Source organism: Salvelinus fontinalis, chromosome 9 (assembly GCF_029448725.1).
Source record: "Salvelinus fontinalis isolate EN_2023a chromosome 9, ASM2944872v1, whole genome shotgun sequence".
Lineage (NCBI taxonomy): Eukaryota > Metazoa > Chordata > Actinopteri > Salmoniformes > Salmonidae > Salvelinus > Salvelinus fontinalis.
Window position 1 is genome coordinate 36,070,088 of NC_074673.1, and position 20,099 is coordinate 36,090,186.

At 42.6% G+C, this 20,099-nt stretch overlaps 1 protein-coding gene across 2 annotated transcripts in view; it reads left to right on the forward strand.

Moving 5' to 3' along the window:
• Nucleotides 1-20,099, forward strand: part of LOC129862497 (N-terminal EF-hand calcium-binding protein 2-like) — a 169,651-nt gene that overhangs the window by 39,985 nt on the left and 109,567 nt on the right. The window lies entirely within an intron of this gene.

Below are 20,099 nucleotides of genomic sequence, written 5' to 3' on the forward strand. Positions count from 1 at the left end.
AAGACCAGGGAGGTTTCTAATAGTTCACAAAGAAGGGCACCTATTGGTAGATGGGTAAAAAAAGGAATAAGACATTGAGTATTTTTTCCCCTTGAGCATCATGAAGTTATTAATTACACTCTGGATGGCGTAACAATATACCCAGTCACTACAAATAGACAAGTGCCCTATCTAACTCAGTTGCCAGAGCAGAAGGAAGCTGCCTAGGGATTTCTTTGTGAGCTTAATGGCTGTGATAAATATAACTGATAATGGATCAACAACATTGTAGTTACTCCACAATACTAACAGAAATGACAGAGTGAAAAGAAGAAATAATAAAAATACTCAAAAACATGCATCCTGTTTGCAACAAGTCACTAAAGTAATACTGCAAAAAATGTGGCAAAGAAATTCACTTTTTGTCCTGATTACAAGGCCAAATATACACTGGAGTTGCTTACCAAGATGAAATTGAATGTTCCTGAGTGGCCTAGTTACAGTGTTGACTTAAATCAGCTAGAAAATCTATGTCAGGACTTGAAAATTGCTGTCTAGCATTGATCAACAAATAAGAATGCTCTTAGATACTTACCCAGAAAGACTCACATCTGTAATTGCTACCAAATGTGATTCTAACATGTGTAAGATATATTAGTGTTTTATTTTCAATCATTTTTTTCCAAATGTTTCAATTTTTCTTCTACTTTGACATTACAGAGTATTTTGTGTAGATCTTTCTCAACAAATAACAATTAAATCCATTTTAATCCAACTTTGTAACACAACAAAATGTGGAGAAAGTCAGGGGGTGTGAATACTTTCTGAAGGCACTGTATGTAGTTTATTGCAATAGCACTATGTGACTTTAAATAATACTTATATCACGGCTCAGGAGAAGACCCGGATGCAGACAGTTCGAAGTAACAAAAGTTTATTACAAAAACAGGGGGCAGGTAAACAAAAGGTCAAGGGCAGACAGAGGTCAGTAATCCATAGCAGAGTCCCGACAAGACAAGACGAACTGGCAACAGACAAACAGAGAACACAGGTATAAATACACTGGGGATAATGGGGAATATGGGCGACACCTGAAGTGGGATGGAGACATACACAAAGAAAGGTGAAACAGATCAGGGTGTGACAATTTATCTCAAAACTGTGATTCTTAAAAGATGTTTCTAAAGATTGGTCAACTCTGTCAGATTTGTCTAAAATGCTAAATTAATCAGGAATGAGCAGGGTCAGCTATACAATCAGGACCCTTCATTCATGTCCTCATTACATGTAGTGCAACAAGACCGCTCATGGTCTGTAAAGTTCTCTACTTTTGAGAGATTTAAACCAGCAATATTGGATTATGATAGAATATGAATTTTGGTTGAAGTATGTTACATTGAATTACGTTTTAGAGTCATAGGGCAACTGAGAAAAAACAAAATTGCTACTGTGTATACCACTTGAATGAAGAAGAAGAAAAATGTCAACACCGTAAAACATAATCTCTGTCAGACTTGTGTCTCATGTCAACTCCGTCAGAGTGCTGACAGATCTGATAGAAAGGTTGTCTTTTTGGGGGATTTTCAAATGAATCAATATTCAGAAAAAGTATTTTCTGTGCTAGACCTAAGTGATAATGTTTGCTTTATAAATGTTAAAACATTTGAAAAACATGCCAAAATGCTAAATAAATTAGCCCTGGAGCATTTAATAGTGCTATAAAACAAATCAAAAAGACGTTTGGATATTTGAATAACCTAATGTTAGAATTAAACAATAAAGACCTTTAAACACTTGTTGGACAATTACTGTAAAAATGAAATGCATTTTATTGTGTCCAGTTAGTTGCATTTTATGAAGAAAAGATATATAAATTGGAGGTTCTTTCTTTACATGGTGTGATAGCTAACACTTTGATCCAGAGGTGGGACCAAGTCATTGTTTTACAAGTCACAAGTAAGTCTCAAGTCTTAGCACTCAAGTCCCAAGTCAAGTCCCAAGTCAAGACAGGCAAGTCCGAGTCAACTCTCAATTCAAGTCCGTCAAGTATCAAGTCGAGTCTCAAGTCCTAAACTTTGAGTTTCGAGTCCTTAACAAAGCATAATGTGTTCTTCACCAAATGTAATACCATTTCATATTTTTAACAAGAGTAATAGTTAGTATATTACATTTAAGCAAATCATGAACGCTTTTAAAAATATCTCTATATTTATTACTTTCCAAATAAACGCTATATTTCCATGGAAATACATGGGTAGCCATGAGACTATCGAGGATGGCTATGGGGCGGAATCGGCGATGTAGGTGATGCACACTCTCTCTCTGTGTGGTTACATTAGGCTAACATTTGTCAATGGTTTTAGGAACAGCAGTAACATCAGGCAGGATTTAGGCTACAAACTGCCTAGCCAGTTGTAGGTCAATCTTGGGTGCAATGATCACGTTCCCGCACTTACTGACTGTGTGGAGGCTCATTGATTTAACGTTACGTTACCCTACATGATACACTAGTAAAGTAATAAAATATATAGCTGTCGGCTATATTAGCCACGACTTACCGTTCTTTGTGTAGCTTCAAATGTCGAACAAAGTTGGAAGTTGTTGCGCCTACGTCTGCAATTTTCTTCTAGCATGTTTTCCAAGTTGCAATCCGTTTTTTGTTGATACAGCATCGTCTTTATATCCGAAAATAATAATTTTGGGTATCATCTTTCCAAGGGCTCCATCTGAATTCACCTGCCGACGTTCCTCTTGCACTGCCACGCACTTTTTCTCAGCTGGCACAATTTCATTGGCTGCTGTCTGATTCAAACTGTAATCCGTTAAATGAAGAGTTGATGGGCTGCACACTTTTTTTAATAGCATCATTTTCAATATTTGGGCTTGGGGAGGGTATCAAGTCAAGTCACGAGTCATTGGTGTTAAAGTCAAAGTCGAGTTGCAAGTCATCATATTTGTGACTCGAGTCCAAGTCATGTGACTCGAGTCCACACCTCTGCTTTGATCTATCAAAATGTATATACACTTTTTTTGCTAAGACCAATTTTTCCTGAAAAAAATTGAGGTTGTTCCGTCTTTCATGACTCTCCGAGATCTAAAACAGCAACATTTTTACTCAGCCTTATAGCAAAATGTGTAAAATAGCATGAGATTACTACGCATTTTCCTCTCTACACCATGGCAACCCCCCCCCCCCCCCCCCCTCATTTTGGAGGTGGGGTTGAGGGTGGGGCCATGCTCGAACCTTGCAAGCGGGCCCTGCGAAACTGTTTTATGCCACTGTAGGCATTGATTGGAGTTAGGAGACAGACTATAAGAGAGTATGATTTTTTATAGTAAATGTCTTGATCTTGTGGATTTTAGATCAAAGGCTCAAAGTTAAGATGCCCCTTGAAGATTTTTTCTTGACCTGAACCTTTCAAGGTGCTGAAAAGCTTAGCACTGAGATAAAGCCCCCCCACCCCCCTCTCACTCTCTCTTCTAAATCCAGGTTTTGTTATCTCTGGTCATACATTTCTGGCAGAGACTCTCTCCCCCTGGTCATGCAGAATGAGAGGCAGAGAGCACAGAGAGAGAAAAAATGACTTCACTTGGCCAAACTCCCCAAACTCCTAAATCCCCAAAATGGGAGAATTAAACCATCAATTAAACCACTTTTGAGAATGTGGGAACGATCCGTGTACACATAAGGGACAGTGATGTTGAGTGTGTTTCATTTGGTGATCTCATGAAGGACAGGAAACACACATAACGATATCTCTTAAAGTGTACATTTCCCAGCTGTCAGGTTTACATCTAAATATTGGGAAAAGTATGTGATTAAACATGAAACTATTTGTGAAAAGATGTAATGGGATGTTAACCTTCTAAATGAGAGTATGGGTTTTTCATATAAAGATGAACTACTCAGTGACCATGCCCACGTGAGCATAGACATTACGTCCACGTCATGGACGTAACAGGCAGGCTCCTCGTGAGGCATTGGTGGTTAGAGCGTTGGAATAGTTAACCGTAAGGTTGCAAGATTGAATCCCTGAGCTGACAAGGTAAAAATCTGTCATTCTGCCCCTGAACAAGGCAGTTAACCCACCGTTCCTAGGCCATCATTGAAAATAAGAATGTGTTCTTAACTGACTTGCCTAGTTAAATAAAGGTGGGGGAAAAATAAAAATCCGCATCCAAAAATACCAATTTCCAATTGTTATGAAATCGGCCCTAATTAATCGGCCATTCCTATTAATCGGTCGACCTCTAGACTCTTTAAACATTTTTCCCGTGGTGCCCCTAGTTAATTAAAGTTTACATGATTAGCTTAATCACGTAATAATAATTACACATAGAGAATTGATTTGATAAAATTACAGTCTTCACATTTAAGGATAGTAAAGACTTGACAAAAGCTTTGCCATCCACCCCCCCTGTGAGCTGTAACATCCATGCTCTGAGCACTCATGCTGCATTTAGACAAAACAATCCACAAATATGACTCAACATTGGCTAGTGTTCGTATGTTTGTAAGCTCTCTATGCTAATAATACAATTGAAACCTTATTCTAATTGAAGTGTTCCATTACGTTAACGTTAAAGGCCCAATTCAGACATTGTTATATCAATATCAAATCATTACTGGGTAACAATTAAGTACCTTTAATAGTTTGTCATTCAAATCTTTAATTGTGGTCTGAGTGGGGAGGGGAACACTGAAAACTAGCTGTTATTGGCAGTGAGGTTTGGAACTCTCTTTGTTATTGGTCTATTAACTAATTTACCACCTGGTGATGTCACCAGGCAAGCTGAAGGTCTAGTGTATATTGTATTTTCAACCAGCAACTGTCAGGAAATAACACTGATCAAATTTTTACAGTGTTAGATTCATCAGTTGTTACAAAATATGATACAAAACACAATATGAAAAAAAAAATTTGGACCGCACTGGGCCTTTAAAGGTAACACTTCTTTCCAGCTGTGTTGTCTCCTGCATTCACTGCAGACAGACTAGAGAAAGTTACTGACACCTGTCTAGTCAGGTGATCTATAGTGACTGTCTATAGTCTCGGCTGGAGACACTATAACACTAAGTGTATCACCTGGAATACCATGGTTAGCTGCTGTCTGACTTCAATACAAACTGCCCTGTCATACATGCAGGTGTAATATCTTAATTTCACCAGTTTTTTCAGCAGGAAAATAATACTGCAGTAACAGGAAATGTGAATTATTTTTGGACATTTTTGTAGGGGTCTGACATTTTAAAGTGGCTATTACATACTTTATAAGTATTTTTAAACCTTGAATATATTACAATTTGCATTTCCTGCCGCACAGGAAAATGTTCTGTGACAACAGAGCGATCAAATTAAAGGGGCAATAATTTACTTATAAATGAATGATAGGTACCCATCTTGAAAATATATAACTTATTCATGCCTTATGAGCTTAGTTCATCTGTCGTACCCCATCAGAACCCCAAATATAAGCTTGTTTTACTCAAGATAACCTTTATAGCAGCTTGAGGACATTTTCCTATCACAGTAAGCCTGTGTCTCACCAGGGATCTCAGAATGTCTTCCTCTGACTCCTGCAGTGAGAAGTGCAGGCAGGATATATTTACGTTGCCTGTCTGGCACCACTATCATATGCCAACCTACTGGCAGTACTGTCATTGGAACAGTTGCAGTAGTGGAGCCGTGTAAGCCTGGGGGAGGCTGTGGGCAGATACCACACTCTCCAAACTCCTCTTCAGCGATGGCCCACAGCAAGGATCACAATTATCCATTTCATTCTGTGCTTATGTAACTGGAGTAGAGTGAGGACTGCCAGCAGGGGAGATTTAGCAAAACTTTTGTTAAAACCATTTGGTTATTGCTGCAAGGGGACTGAGGAGCTGAACACCGGTTCATGCAGCATTCACAGTCTCAGATTCATACTGTAGATAGCATTGCAGTACACACATACAGGGAATGCACACTGTCTATTAATAAGAACAATGCATACCAACAAAATAAGTGCTTGCCTGTGGTATTATTATTTTGTGAATGATTTTACCATCGTACTCAAATTAGGTGATATATCCCAGTTGTCCACCCAGTATCCTGTGAGGTGTGGGAATGAATCATTGATGTGACCTTTCTGCTCAAAGCCTTTTATAAACAGACAGACAGCCTCTCTGACCTTCTTACTAACCAGAACAAACAAACAACTCAATACGACAGGATCACAGCACAGCACTGTGTGTCCTGGCATAGATTACACTACCCAAATCGACCAGGGTTGTGTCAGGTAGCAGGATGGCAGAGACAGACGACATGGTGGCTGAGTTACTGAAAGTGGAGATTAGAATCAGCCTCTTGGTAATGTTGTAGTGGAAGAATGACAGAAGGTGATAGTTGTGACTAGCAGCTGGCTGGAGTGGGAGCACAGCGTGATGACTCAATCACAATTTATGACATTGTTTGGATGGCCGACCATCTGTGGGCTACCACAGGGATCAAACACACCTTATCTGTGGCTATCTCGATGAAGTGTGTGTTCTCACAGAAGTCCTAGGGTCACTGAAGCCAGGAGAGGTGATGACTGATGAAACTTGAATCAACTAAATGAATGTTACTGGTTTGATTTAATTGTCATGTTTGGATTGTTACAAGAGTTCATGAAGAGCTATGAATTTTGATATGTTTCAATGTACTCTAAGTGCTATGGATTTATTGTTACAGAGAAACTGTTATTCTGTTTGTCGGACGGCGCATAGTTCAAAGAGGAGCAATACAGGGGTGTGCTCTTATTATACAGTGTTAAGGTGTGGTGATTTGATTTGAGTTTTTGATTTGATTAGATTAGAGAATGTGTGTTGTTTTCATGCCTTTGTTTTAGTGTTTTTGGGCCATGCAAAGTTATGTTAATTAGACGATTGGAGATACTGGGAGTTTGCGTTTAAACGTTGATCATGCAGTCATTGGTAAACCGATCTCCTGATGGGAGAATGATTGTCATAGACGTGAATTTTCTATGCTGTTAAGACTTAGGATATTTTGTATTCTTTTTATTGTGAAGATTTCTGGTATGTACCATTTGGTAATTGTATTCTTATTGAGTAACTGCAATAAATCGGATTACTTCAAGCTAGAATCCAACACACAAGCACAAACCATATTCCTCACATTTCTGAGTAATATTCCTTGAATTATTATTTGGTGAAATGTTTAATGGTAAATGTTATTCGCAAAGTATTCAGACCCCTTGACTTTTTCCACATTTTGTTACGTTACAGCCTTATTCCAAAATGCATTAAATAGTTTTTTCCCATCAATCTAAACAACAACCTATAATGACAATGCAAAAACAGGTTTTAAGACATTTTTTGCTAATTTATAAAAGATATAACTTAAATATAACATTTACATAAGTACCCTTTACTCAGTACTTTGTTGAAGCACCTTTGCCAGTGACTACAGCATCGAGTCCTCTCAGGTGGGACGCTACAAGCTTGGCACACGTGTATTTGGGGAGTTTCTCCCATTCTTCTCTGCAGATCCTCTCAACTTCTGTCAAGTTGGATGGGGAGCGTTGCTGCACTGCTATTTTCAGGTCTCTCCGGAGATGTTTGATCGGGTTCAAATCCGGGCTCTAGCTGGGCCACTCAAGCACATTCAGAGACTTGTCCCAAAGCCACTACTGCGTTGTCTCGGCTGTGTGCTTAGGGTCGTTGTCCTATTGGAAGGTGAACCTTCGCCCCAGTCTGAGGTCCTGAATGCTCTGGAGCAGGTTTTCATCAAGGATCTCTCAGTACTTTGCTTCGTTCATCTTTCCCTCGATCCTGACTAGTTTCCCAATCCCTGCCGCTGAAAAACATCCCCACAGCATGATGCTGCCACCACCATGCTTCACTGTAGGGATGGTGCCGAGTTTCCACCAGGCGTGACGCTTAGCATTCAGGTCAAAGAGTTCAATCTTGCTTTCATCAGACCAAGGAATCTTGTTTCTCATGGTCTGTGAGTCTCTAGGTGCCTTTCGTCAAACTCCAAGCAGGCTGTCATGTGCCTTTTACTGAGAAGTGGCTTCCGTCTGGCCACTACCATAAAAGCCTGATTGGTGGAGTGCTACGGATATGGTTGTCCTTCTGGAAGGTTCTGTCATCTCCATAGAGGAACTCTAGAACTCTGTCAGAGTGACCATCGGGTTCTTGGTCACCTCCCTGACCAAGGCCCTTCTCCCCCAATTGCTCAGTTTGGCCGGGCGGCAAGCTCTAGGAAGAGTCTTGGTGGTTCCAAACTTCATCCATTTAAGAATGATGGAAGCCACTGTGTTCTTGGGGACCTTCAATGCTACAGACATTTTTTTGTACCCTTCCCCAGATCTGTGCCTCGACGCAATCCTGTCTCTGAGCTCTACGGAGAATTCCTTTGACCTCATAGCTTGGTTTTTGCTCTGACATGCACTGTCAACTGGGGACCTTATATAGACAGGTGTGTGCCTTTCCAAATCATGTCCAATCAATTGAATTTACCACAGGTGGACTCCAATCAAGTTGTAGAAACATGTTAAGGATGATCAATGGAAACAGGATGGACCTGAGCACAATTTCGAGTCTCATAGCAAAGGGTCTGAAAACGTACAGTATGTAAATAAGGTATTTCAATTATTATTATTTTTGATCAATTTGCAAATATTTTGTAAAACCTTTTTCTATAAGGGCACAAGGTGAGACCCAAATGCAGACACAGGAGGCAGATGGTAGAGCTCCGACATTTATTATAACAAAGGGAGTAGGCAAAGGCAGGTCGGGGACAGACGAGAGTTCATATATCAGGTCAGAGTCCAAACAGTACCAGACGATAGGACGTCTCGAGGTCAGGCTAGGCAGGGGTCAGAAACCAGATCTGAGTACAAAAACAAGGGGGATAGGCGGGCCCTCACTTTCAAAACATAAACATTTTCATGATCCATTAGGTAATTTGCAATTTTCAATGATTAGTGATGTTTTGAGATAGGTCTGTATTAAAATAGATACAGTTGAAGTTGGAAGTTTATATACACCTTAGCCAAATACATTTAAACTCAGTTGTTTTTCACAATTCCTAACATTTAATCCTCGTAAAAATTCCCTGTCTTAGGTCAGTGAAAGCACACCATCTGATTATTTTAGGTCAGTACCTAGTCACAGAAAAACACAGCCATTTTCCAGCCAAAGAGAGGAGTCACAAAAAGCAGAAATAGAGATAAAATTAATCGCTAACCTTTGATGATCTTCATCAGATGACACTCATAGGACTTCAAGTTACACAATACATGTAGGTTTTGTTCGATAAAGTTCATATTTATATCCAAAAATCTTAGTTTACATTGGCGCGTTATGTTCAGTAATGTTTTTCTTCCAAAACATTTGGTGATTTTGCAGAGAGCCACATCAATTTACAGAAATACTCATAATAAACATTGATAAAAGATTCAAGTGTTTTACATGGAACTTTAGATAAACTTCTCCTTAATGCAACCGCTGTGTCAGATTTCAAAAAAACTTTACAGAAAAAACACACCATGCAATAATGTGAGTACAGCGCTCAGAGACCAAAACAAGCCATACAGATACCCGCCATTTTGTGGAGTCAACAGAAGTCAGAAATAGCATTATAAATATTCAATTACCTTTATTGATCTTCATCAGAATGCACTCCCAGGAATCCCAGTTCCACAATAAATGTTTGTTTTGTTTGATAACGTCCATAATTTATGTCCAAATACCTCCTTTTTGTTCGCGCGTTTAGTTCCAAAATCCAAATTGATGACGCGCAGGCCTATACGAAAAGTCAAAAAATTCCATTACATTTCGTAGAAACATGTCGAACGATGTATAGAATCAATCTTTAGGATGTTTTTAACATAAATCTTCAATAATGTTTCAACCGGAGAATTCCTTTGTCTGTAGAAATGCGATGGAACGCAGCTAACTCTCATGGGTGCGCGCCTGAGTGAGCTCGTGGCACCCTGCCAGAGCCCTGACTCAAACAGCTCCCATTCCCTCAACCTTCACAGTAGAGGCATCAAACAAGGTTCTAAAGACTGTTGACATCTAGTGGAAGCGCAATGTGAAGTGCAATGTGGCCCCATAGACACTGTATATTGGATAGGCAAACCTACAAACCCCAGATTTCCCACTTTCTGGTTGGATTTTTTCTCAGGTCTTTGCCTGCCATATGAGTTCTGTTATACTCACAGACATCATTCAAACAGTTTTCGACTTCAGAGTGTTTCTATCCAAATCTACTAATAATATGCATATCTTAGCTTCTGGGACTGAGTAGCAGGCAGTTTACTCTGGGCACCTTATTCATCCAAGCTACTCAAAACTGCCTGCCATAAGAAGTTAATGCTTGCCCTTTCTGTGTTCTCACTAATGAGCTGCGGTCATGAAGGTGTCAATCACATGACATGGCTGGATGCAATGTGCTTCTCTGAGCCAGGGCTCAGTAGGGTCCCTGTCCAAATGACATTTAGATGCCTGGTAATTAACCAGGCTGCCTTTCTGTGTGTTTGTTTGTCTGTGTGCGTGTGTGTGTGTGTTTGAGTCTTGGAACTCTGTGTGATATCACAGAATTGTGCGTTTGTGTGTTTGTGTGTGTGTTTGTGTGTGTGTGTGAGTGTGTGTGTTTGAGTCTCAGAACTCTGTGTGATATCACATAATTGTGCGTGCGTGCGTGCGTGCGTGCGTGCGTGCGTGTGGGTGGGTGGGTGTGTGTGCATTAGTGCCTGAGCAATGGAGCAAACGGAGCAGCTGCACCCTCACTTTCAAAACTAAAAAATGATCACGATCCATTAGGTAATTTGTAATTTTCAATGATTAGTGATGTTTTGAGATAGGTCTGTATTAAAATAGATACAGTTGAAGTTGGAAGTTTACGTACACCTTAGCCAAATACATTTAAACTCAGTTTTTCACAATTCCTGACATTTAATCCTCGTAAAAAGTCCCTGTCTTGGGTCAGTTAGGATCACCAGTTTATTTTAAGAATGTGAAATGTCAGAATAATAGTATAGAGAATTATTTATTTATTTCATCAGATTCCCAGTGGGTCAGAAGTTTACATACACTCAATTAGTATTTGGTAGCATTGCCTTTAAATTGTTTAACTTGGGTCAAACGTTTCAAGTAGCCTTCCACTAGCTTCCCACAATAGGTTGGGGGAATTTTGGCCCATTCCTCCTGACAGAGCTGGTGTAACTGAATCAGGTTTGTAGGCCTCTTTGCTCGCACACGCTTTTTCAGTTCTGCAAACAAATTTTCTATAGGTTTGAGGTCAGGGCTTTGTGATGGCCACTCCAATACCTTGACTTGGTTGTCCTTAAGCCATTTTGCGACAACTTTGGAGGTATGCTTGGGGTCATTGTCCATTTGGAAGACCCATTTGCAACCAAGCTTTAACTTCCTAACTGATGTCTTGAGATGTTGCTTCAATACATCCACATAATTTTTCTTCTCATGATGCCACCTGCAGCAAAGCACCCCCACAACATGATACTGTGACCCCCATGCTTCACGGTTGGGATGGTGTTCTTCAGCTTGCAAGCATTACCCTTTTGCCTCCAAACATAACGATGGTCATTATGGCCAAACAGTTCTATTTTTGTTTCATCAGACCAGAGGACATTTCTCCAAAAAGTACGATCTTTGTCCCCATGTGCAGTTTCAAACCCGTAGTCTGGCTTTTTTATGGAGCAGTGTCTTCTTCCTTGCTGAGCGGCCTTCAGGTTATGGCGATATAGGACTCGTTTTACTGTGGATAAAGATACTTTTGTACCCGTGTCCTCCAGCAACTTCACAAGGTCCTTTGATGTTGTTCTTGGATTTATTTACACTTTTCGCACCAATGTACGCTCATCTCTATGACACAGAACGCGTCTCCTTCCTGAGCGGTATGATGGCTGCGTGATCCCATGGTGTTTATACTTGCGTACTATTGTTTGTACAGATTTACGTGGTACCTTCAGGCGTTTGGAAATTGCTCCCAAGGATGAACCAGACTTGTGGAGATCTCCAAGTTTTTCTCTGAGGTCTTGGCTGATTTATTTTGATTTTCCCATGATGTCAAGCATAGAGGCACTGAGTTTGAAGGTAGGCCTTGAAATACATCCACAGGTACACCTCCAATTGACTCAAATGATGTCAATTAGCCTATCAGAAGCTTCAATAGCCATGACATAATTTTCTGAAATTTTCCAGGCTGTTTAAAAGCACAGTCAACTTAGTGTATATAAACTTTTGACCCACTGGAATGTGATACAGTGAATTATAAGTGAAATAATCTGTCTGTAAACAATTGTTGGAAAAATTACTTGTGTCATGCACAAAGTAGATGTCTTAAACGACTTCCCAAAACTATAGTTTGTTAACAAGAAATTTGTGGAGTGGTTGAAAAACGAGTTTTAATGACTCCAACCTAAGTGTATGTTAACTTCCGACTTCAACTGTATGTTGATAAAAATAGTTTGACTTCTTAGTGAGTGTATTTTGAGCAGTTTGGTTGGGAGTGCTGTGTTCACAGTCTGTGCTGAGCTGCTATTGCCTGGGCTCATGTTCATTTTAATTCAGGGCTGTTCCCCAATATAGATATGACTAAACATCTCTATGTGTGTAACGCTCGTCGTTGGAATGAGGTGAGGACCAAAGCGCAGCGTGGTAAGTGTCCATATTCAATTTAATAACTGAACACTAAGAATAACAAAAATAACAACGTGAAATACAAAAATGAAAACGAAACAGTCCCGTATGGTGAAAACACAGACACAGGAAACAACCACCCACAAAACACAATAGACAACAGGCTACCTAAATATGGCTCCCAATCAGAGACATCGACTGACACCTGCCTCTGATTGGGAACCATACTAGGCCAAACACATAGAAATATAATCATAGAACAAAACATAGAAAAACAACATAGAATGCCCACCCCAACTCACGCTCTGACCAAACTAAAATAAAGACATAAAAAAGGGAATAAGGTCAGAACGTAACAGTACCCCCCCGGCCCCAAAGGTGCGGACTCCGGCCACAAAACCTGAACCTATAGGGGAGGGTCTGGGTGGGCATTTACCGCGGTGGCGGCTCTGGAGCGGGACGAGGACCCCACTCCACCATAGTCTCTGCCCCCTTCTGTGATACCTTAGGAGCGGCGACCCTCGTCACCGACCCTGGATTCGACACCCTAGTAAAGGGCACCACTGGACTGAGGGGCGCCTCTAGACTGACGGGAGACTCTGGCAGATCCGGACTGGAGGGAGGCTCAGGCGGCTCCTGACTGGCGGGCGGCTCAGGCGGCTCCTGACTGGCGGGCGGCTCAGGCGGCTCCTCACTGGCGGGCGGCTCAGGCGGCTCCTCACTGGCGGGCGGCTCAGGCGGCTCCTGACTGGCGGGCGGCTCAGGCGGCTCCTGACTGGCGGGCGGCTCAGGCGGCTACTGACTGGCGGGCGGCTCAGGCGGCTCCTGACTGGCGGGCGGCTCAGGCGGCTCAGGACAGACGGGCGGCTCAGGCGGCTCAGGACAGACGGGCGGCTCAGGCGGCTCAGGACAGACGGGCGGCTCAGGACAGACGGGCGGCTCAGGCGGCTCAGAACAGACGGGCGGCTCAGGCGGCTCAGGACAGACGGGCGGCTCAGGCGGCTCAGGACAGACGGGCGGCTCTGGCGGCTCAGGACAGCCGGGCGGCTCTGGAGGGTCCGGACTGGAGGGAGGCTCTGGAGAGTCCGGACTGGAGGGAGGGTCTGGAGCTTCCGGACTGGAGGGACACACAGGAGATTTGGTTCTTAGAACAGGCACAGTACTCACCAGGCTGGAGAGATCTACTGGAGGCCTGGTCCTTGGAAGAGACACAGGATAGACCGGTCCGTGGAGGTGCACTGGAGATCTCGAACTAAGGGCCTGAACAACCCATCCTGGCTGGATGTTGATTTTAGCCCTGCACTTGCGGGGCGCAGGCACAGGACGCACTGGGCTGTACAGACCCACGGGAGACAAAGTGTGTAGGGCTGGTGCCATATAACACGGACCGAGGAGATGCACTGGAGACCAGATGCGCTGAGCAGGCTTCATCGCACCTGGCTCAATGCCCACTCTAGCCCGGCCGATACGAGGAGTGGCAATGTAGCGCACCGGGCTATGAGTGAGCACTGGAGACATCGTGCGCTTCTCCGCATAACACGGTGCCTGCCCGGACCACCTCTCTCCACGGAAAACACGGGAAGTTGGCTCAGGTCTCCTACCTGACTTAGCCACACTTCCCGTGTCCCCCCCCCCAATAAATGTTTGGGGCTGCCTCTCGGGCTTCCTTGCCAGCCGTGTTCCCTCGTAACGCCGGTTCCCTTTTCCTGCTGCCTCCGCTCTCCTGGCTGCCTCCACCTGTTCCCATGGGAGGCAATCCCTACCAGCCAGGATCTCCTCCCTTGTGTCTAGAATGTCCTCCCATGTCCATGAGTCCAGAACTCGCTGCTGCCCGATACCACTCTGCTTGGTCCTTGGTTGGTGGGTGGTTCTGTAACGCTCGTCGTTGGAATGAGGTGAGGACCAAAGCGCAGCGTGTTAAGTATCCATATTCAATTTAATAACTGAACACTAAGAATAACAAAATAACAACGTGAAATACAAAACGAAAACGAAACAGTCCCGTATGGTGAAAACACAGACACAGGAAACAACCACCCACAAAACACAATAGACAACAGGCTACCTAAATATGCCTCCCAATCAGAGACAACGACTGACACCTGCCTCTGATTGGGAACCATACTAGGCCAAACACATAGAAATATAACCATAGAACAAAACATAGAAAAACAACATAGAATGCCCACCCCAACTCACGCTCTGATCAAACTAAAATAAAGACATAAAAAAGGAACTAAGGTCAGAACGTGACAATGTGTTCTCCAGTCCTGAACATCAAGCCTCACCAGGCCTCTGTCTCTGTGGCCATGTTCTGAGGGATGAGTAGTAGGAGTCGATTAAATCTTAATCACGTTGGGCTATTGTTCATTAATTGATCCTGTCAGTGAGGCTGGGGATCATAATGTTTAATCAGGGTAGAACTCCATTAATGAGGGTTGAACCCAACTCTAATCATGACAGATGACAGACACTCATTGAGGAGACACAGGATTTATAGATTACTCAATATCTATCTCTACCAAGCTCTGTACTTAATGTAATCACTAATGATACAGTATGTTGCTGTATGCTTCACACCTACGCTAAAGTCTGTTCATTTATGTGGTAACATCTGTTGGTATGCAGCTGGTGTGTGAGGAGTTGGGTGTGTTCCTTTATCCTGGCAGATAGGGCAGGTCTGGCTGTGCTGATGGATGGAGGGAGATAAGGATAGCTGACAGCCTTGTGTGAGCCACTTGTGTTCCTCATTTATCAGCCAAAACAGGCCTCTGTCTCTGGAACAGGCCCTGGCTGTGTGTGGGGCCGATCCTGTGTGTGTGTGTCACAGGAGGTTGGTGGTTTCCATGTTTTTGATGCTATTTCATTCGCTCCGTTACAGCCATTATTATGAGCCGTCCTCCCCTCAGCAGCCTCCACTGGTGTGTGTGTTATCATTTTCAGACATTCACACACTCTCTTTCTCTCTCTCTCTTTCTCACTCACACAGTTTACAATTGGCTCATTCATCCCCCTCCTCTCCCCTGTAACTATTCCCCAGGTCGTTGCTGCAAATGAGAATGTGTTCTCAGTCAACTTACCTGGTAAAATAACGGTAAAATAAAAAATAAAAAAAATAATAAAATAAAAAAAACTCACACACACACACAGACACATTATCACTTTCAGACACTCACAACCACAACTTGTTCTCTAATGAAACTCCCCTCAATCCATCATGGGAAGATATTCCTCTGTGTGTGCTAGTCTCGCTTGGTAGGGGGCTACTCTCCTGTTCTGAATGGATGGATCCCTGACATGTACCACCTCAGACAGGAGATAATAACTGAAAAAAGGTCCTTTATTAGTCCAGGAGATAAAAAAGAGAAAATATGGGTCACTGGAAATGAATGAGTATATCTCTCTACCCTTTACCTAGATCATTTGAAATGAGGAGGATGGGGAATAGAGGAATGTTAATTTAACCTTTATTCAACTTAGCAAGTCAGTTAAGAACAAATTCTTATTTACAATGACAGCCTACGGCCAAAACCAGACAACGCTGGGCCAATTGTGCGCCGGCCTATGGAACTCCCAATCACAGCCGTTTGTGATACAGCCTGGAATCGAACCAGGGTGTCTGCAGTGATGCCTCTAGCACTGAGATGCAGTGCCTTAGACCGCTGCGCCACCCGGGAGCCCGAGTGGTGCGGAGAGAGGAGAGAGATGTGCACAGAGTGAGATTGAGACATCCCAAGTAGGGTCAGCTCACTTGTTCTGGTTGCCATGACAACCAGGCAGCCCTGCGCCCAAAAAAGCAATGATTAAGGATAGGCATGAAATACATAGTGTATGTCTCTTCTTCTTCTTAGAAGCGCACAGGATGTGAGAGCCCTGCTGGAAGTTAAAAGTGCTAATTGCATCCCTTTTGTCCGTAGCAGCAAGGTCTGCATAGCGTCGTCCCCATTCCCGTCTGCCCTCTCAGACATATTAGCAGAACTGTTCCCATCTGTCTGATGTACCCCTATATGTCCTCACTTCAGATCCCTCCCCACATGCACACACTTATCCATTTTTATCACAAAATAACACCACTGGCTTTGAGGTCTTTTCATTACTTTGAATGTCCCCTCTTATCTGGGCTCTTAATGTAATCTGAAAATTGTTGCCATCTGAGCAGAGCAGAATGTTCTCTTCCCTGTTGGTGAATGGAGGTAGTGCTGGAACCTGTGATCTGCTCACATCAGAACCTATCCAGCCCTTATCCCACAGTACCCACTGAGCTTCAGCAAACTGTAATTTAGAGTAGAGGATGGCTGGGTTGGGCTGGCATGCTTTTTCATGCAATGGTATTCCTTAGTGGCGAGTAATGTGGTAAAGTAGGTCAGTGTTTAATTAACTAGTGGTACAGTTGTGTTGTTCTGAGGCTCTACCCCTCGCAGAAAATGGAGTAAGACAAGGGGACACAAAGGAGGGGTACCCTCTTAGAAAAAAGGGATCCAAAGGGTTCTTCAGCTGTTCCCATAGGAAAACCCTTTTTGGTTTCAGGTAAACCCTTTCGGGTTCCATGTAGAGCCCTCTGTAGAAAGGGTTTTACATGGAACCCAAAAGTCTTCTACCTGGAACCAAAAAAAGTTATTCAAAGGGTTCTCCTATGGGGACTGCCAAAGAACCCTTTTAGTTTGGAGATGAGCCTGTGTTCAGTAGAGAGATGGCTCTGCTCTCTATCCTTCCTCCTCTATTCCAGCAGTTCACTCAGCTTTTATGTGCCTATGCGTGTCTCTCAAAAGCAAACAAGAGACAAATGACAGTGACAATGGAGAGAAGAGAGAAAGGAGGGGTGATAGAAAGAGCATTGACAAAGGTAGAGAGAAGAGAATGAACAGGGGAGGGATATCAATAGGATAAAGAGGAGGACTGAAATAGAGAGAGAGGGATGGAGGGGGGATGTGCTTCTGCAGCCAGTTGTCATTTCAATTCAAAGAACCGGATTCAAAAGATGTTCTCTTTAAAAACCTCTTAAGGATCGGCCCCTTTTTTTCAACTTTCGCCTAAAATGACATACCAAAACCTAACTGCCTGTAGCTCAGGCCCTGAAGCAAGGATATGCATATTCTTGGTACCATTTGAAAGGAAACACTTTTGAAGTTTGTGGAAATGTGAAATGGATGTAGTAGTATATAACACATTAGATCTGGTAAAATATATGGCAAAGAAAACCTTTTTACAAACCTTTTTTTGTATATTTTTTTGTACCATCATCTTTGACATGCAAGAGAAAGGCCATAATGTATTATTCCAGCCCAGGTGCAATTTAGATTTTTGCCAGTAGACAGCAGCAGTGTATGTGCAAAGTTATTGACTGATCTAATGAACCATTGTATTTCTGTTCAAAATGTTGTATCAAGACTGCCCAAATATGCCTAATTTGTTTATTAATAACTTTTCATGTTCAAAACTGTCAACTCTCCTCAAACAGTAGCATGGTATTCTTACACCGTAATATCTACTGTAAATTGGACAGTCCACTAATCCTAAAGAAGTCTCAATAGTTCTGGTCGGTGGCAATAACTATAACAACTCGTTATTTTTAGGCTTGCGCTGCAGTCATTTTCATACACTGGAGTTTAGAGCCCACACTTTGTCCAATAGCCAAAAGTCCAGTTGAACAGCTTCAAGGGCAAACATAGTGGTATGAATATTTAATTTCCTTCCCATTCACATGGTGAGCCAAGGGCACAGTACGGCTCCACAGGCTCCTGTAGTCCATTAAAGCTGACTGGAGTCCACCTGGCTGGGACTGGGCTTGGAGTCTGGGGCTATGGGTGGGGCTGGGGACTAAGTTTGGTACTGGGGCTTAGGTCTGTTTCTAGTTCTGTTCCTGGGTCAAGGGCCTCAGTGGATCAAGGGTGGCCCTGTTTCAGTTGGAGTCTGCAGCAGACTCTCTCCCACCTGCAGCTGCCTGTAGCAGCCATGTACAGTTGAAGTCGGAAGTTTACATACACCTTAGCCAAATACATACAAACTCAGTTTTTCACAATTCCTGACATTTAATCCTCGTAAAAAATTCCCTGTCTTAGGTCAGTTAGGATCACCACTTTATTTTAAGAATGTGAAATGTCAGAATAATAGCAGAGAGAATTATTTATTTCAGCTTTTATTTCTTTCATCACATTCCCAGTGGGTCAGAAGTTTACATACACTCAATTAGTATTTGGTAGCATTGCCTTTAAATTGTTTAACTTTGGGTCAAACATTTCAGGTAGCCTTCCACAAGCTTCCCACAATAAGTTGGGTGAATTATGGCCCATTCCTCCTGACAGAGCTGGTGTCACTGAGTCATGCTTACAGGCCTCCTTGCTCACACACACTTTTTCAGTTCTGTCCACACATTTTCTGTAGGAATGAGGTCAGAGCTTTGTGATGGCCACTCCAATACCTTGATTTTGTTGTCCTTAAGCAATTTTCCACAACTTTGGAAGTATGCTTGGAGTCATTGTCCATTTGGAAGACTCATTTACGACCAAGCTTTAACTTCCTGACGGATGTTTTGAGATGTTGCTTCAATATAGCCACATAATTGTCCTACCTTATGATGCCATCTACTTTGTGAAGTGCACCAGGCCCTCCTGCAAAGCACCCCCACAACACGATGCTGCCACCCCCGTGCTTCACGGTTGAGATGGTGTTCTTCGGATTGCAAGCCTCCCCCTCTCCAAACATAACGATGGTCATTATGGCAAAACAGTTCTATTTTTGTTTTATCAGACCAGAGGACATCTCTCCAAAAAGTACGATCTTTGTCCCCATGTGCAGTTGCAAACCGTAGTCTGGCTTTTTTATGGTGGTTTTGGAGCGGTGGCTTCTTCCTTGCTGAGCGGCCTTTCAGGCTATGTCGATATGGGACTCGTTTTACTGTGGATATAGATACTTTTGTACCTGTGTCCTGCAGCATCTTCACAAGGTCCTTTGCTGTTGTTCTGGGATTGATTTGCACTTTTCGCAATAAAGTACGTTAATCTCTAGGTGACAGAACGCATCTCCTTCCTGAGCGCTATGACGGCTGCGTGGTCCCATGGTGTTTATACTTGCGTACTATTGTTTGTACAGATGAACATGGTACCTTCAGGCGTTTGGAAATTGCTCCCAAGGATGAACCAGATTTGTGGAGGTCTCCAATTGTTTTTCTGAGGTCTTGGCTGATTTCTTTTGATTTTCCCATGATATCAAGCAAAGAGGCACTGGGTTTGAAGGTAGGCCTTGAAATACATCCACAGGTACACCTCCAATTGACTCAAATTATGTCAATTAGCCTATCAGAAGCTTCTAAAGCCATGACATAATTTTCTGAAATTTTCCAGGCTGTTTAAAAGCACAGTTAACTTAGTGTATGTAAACTTTTGACCCACTGGAATTGTGATACAGTGAATTATAAGTGAAATAATCTGTGTAAACAATTGTTGGAAAAATGACTTGTGTCATGCACAAA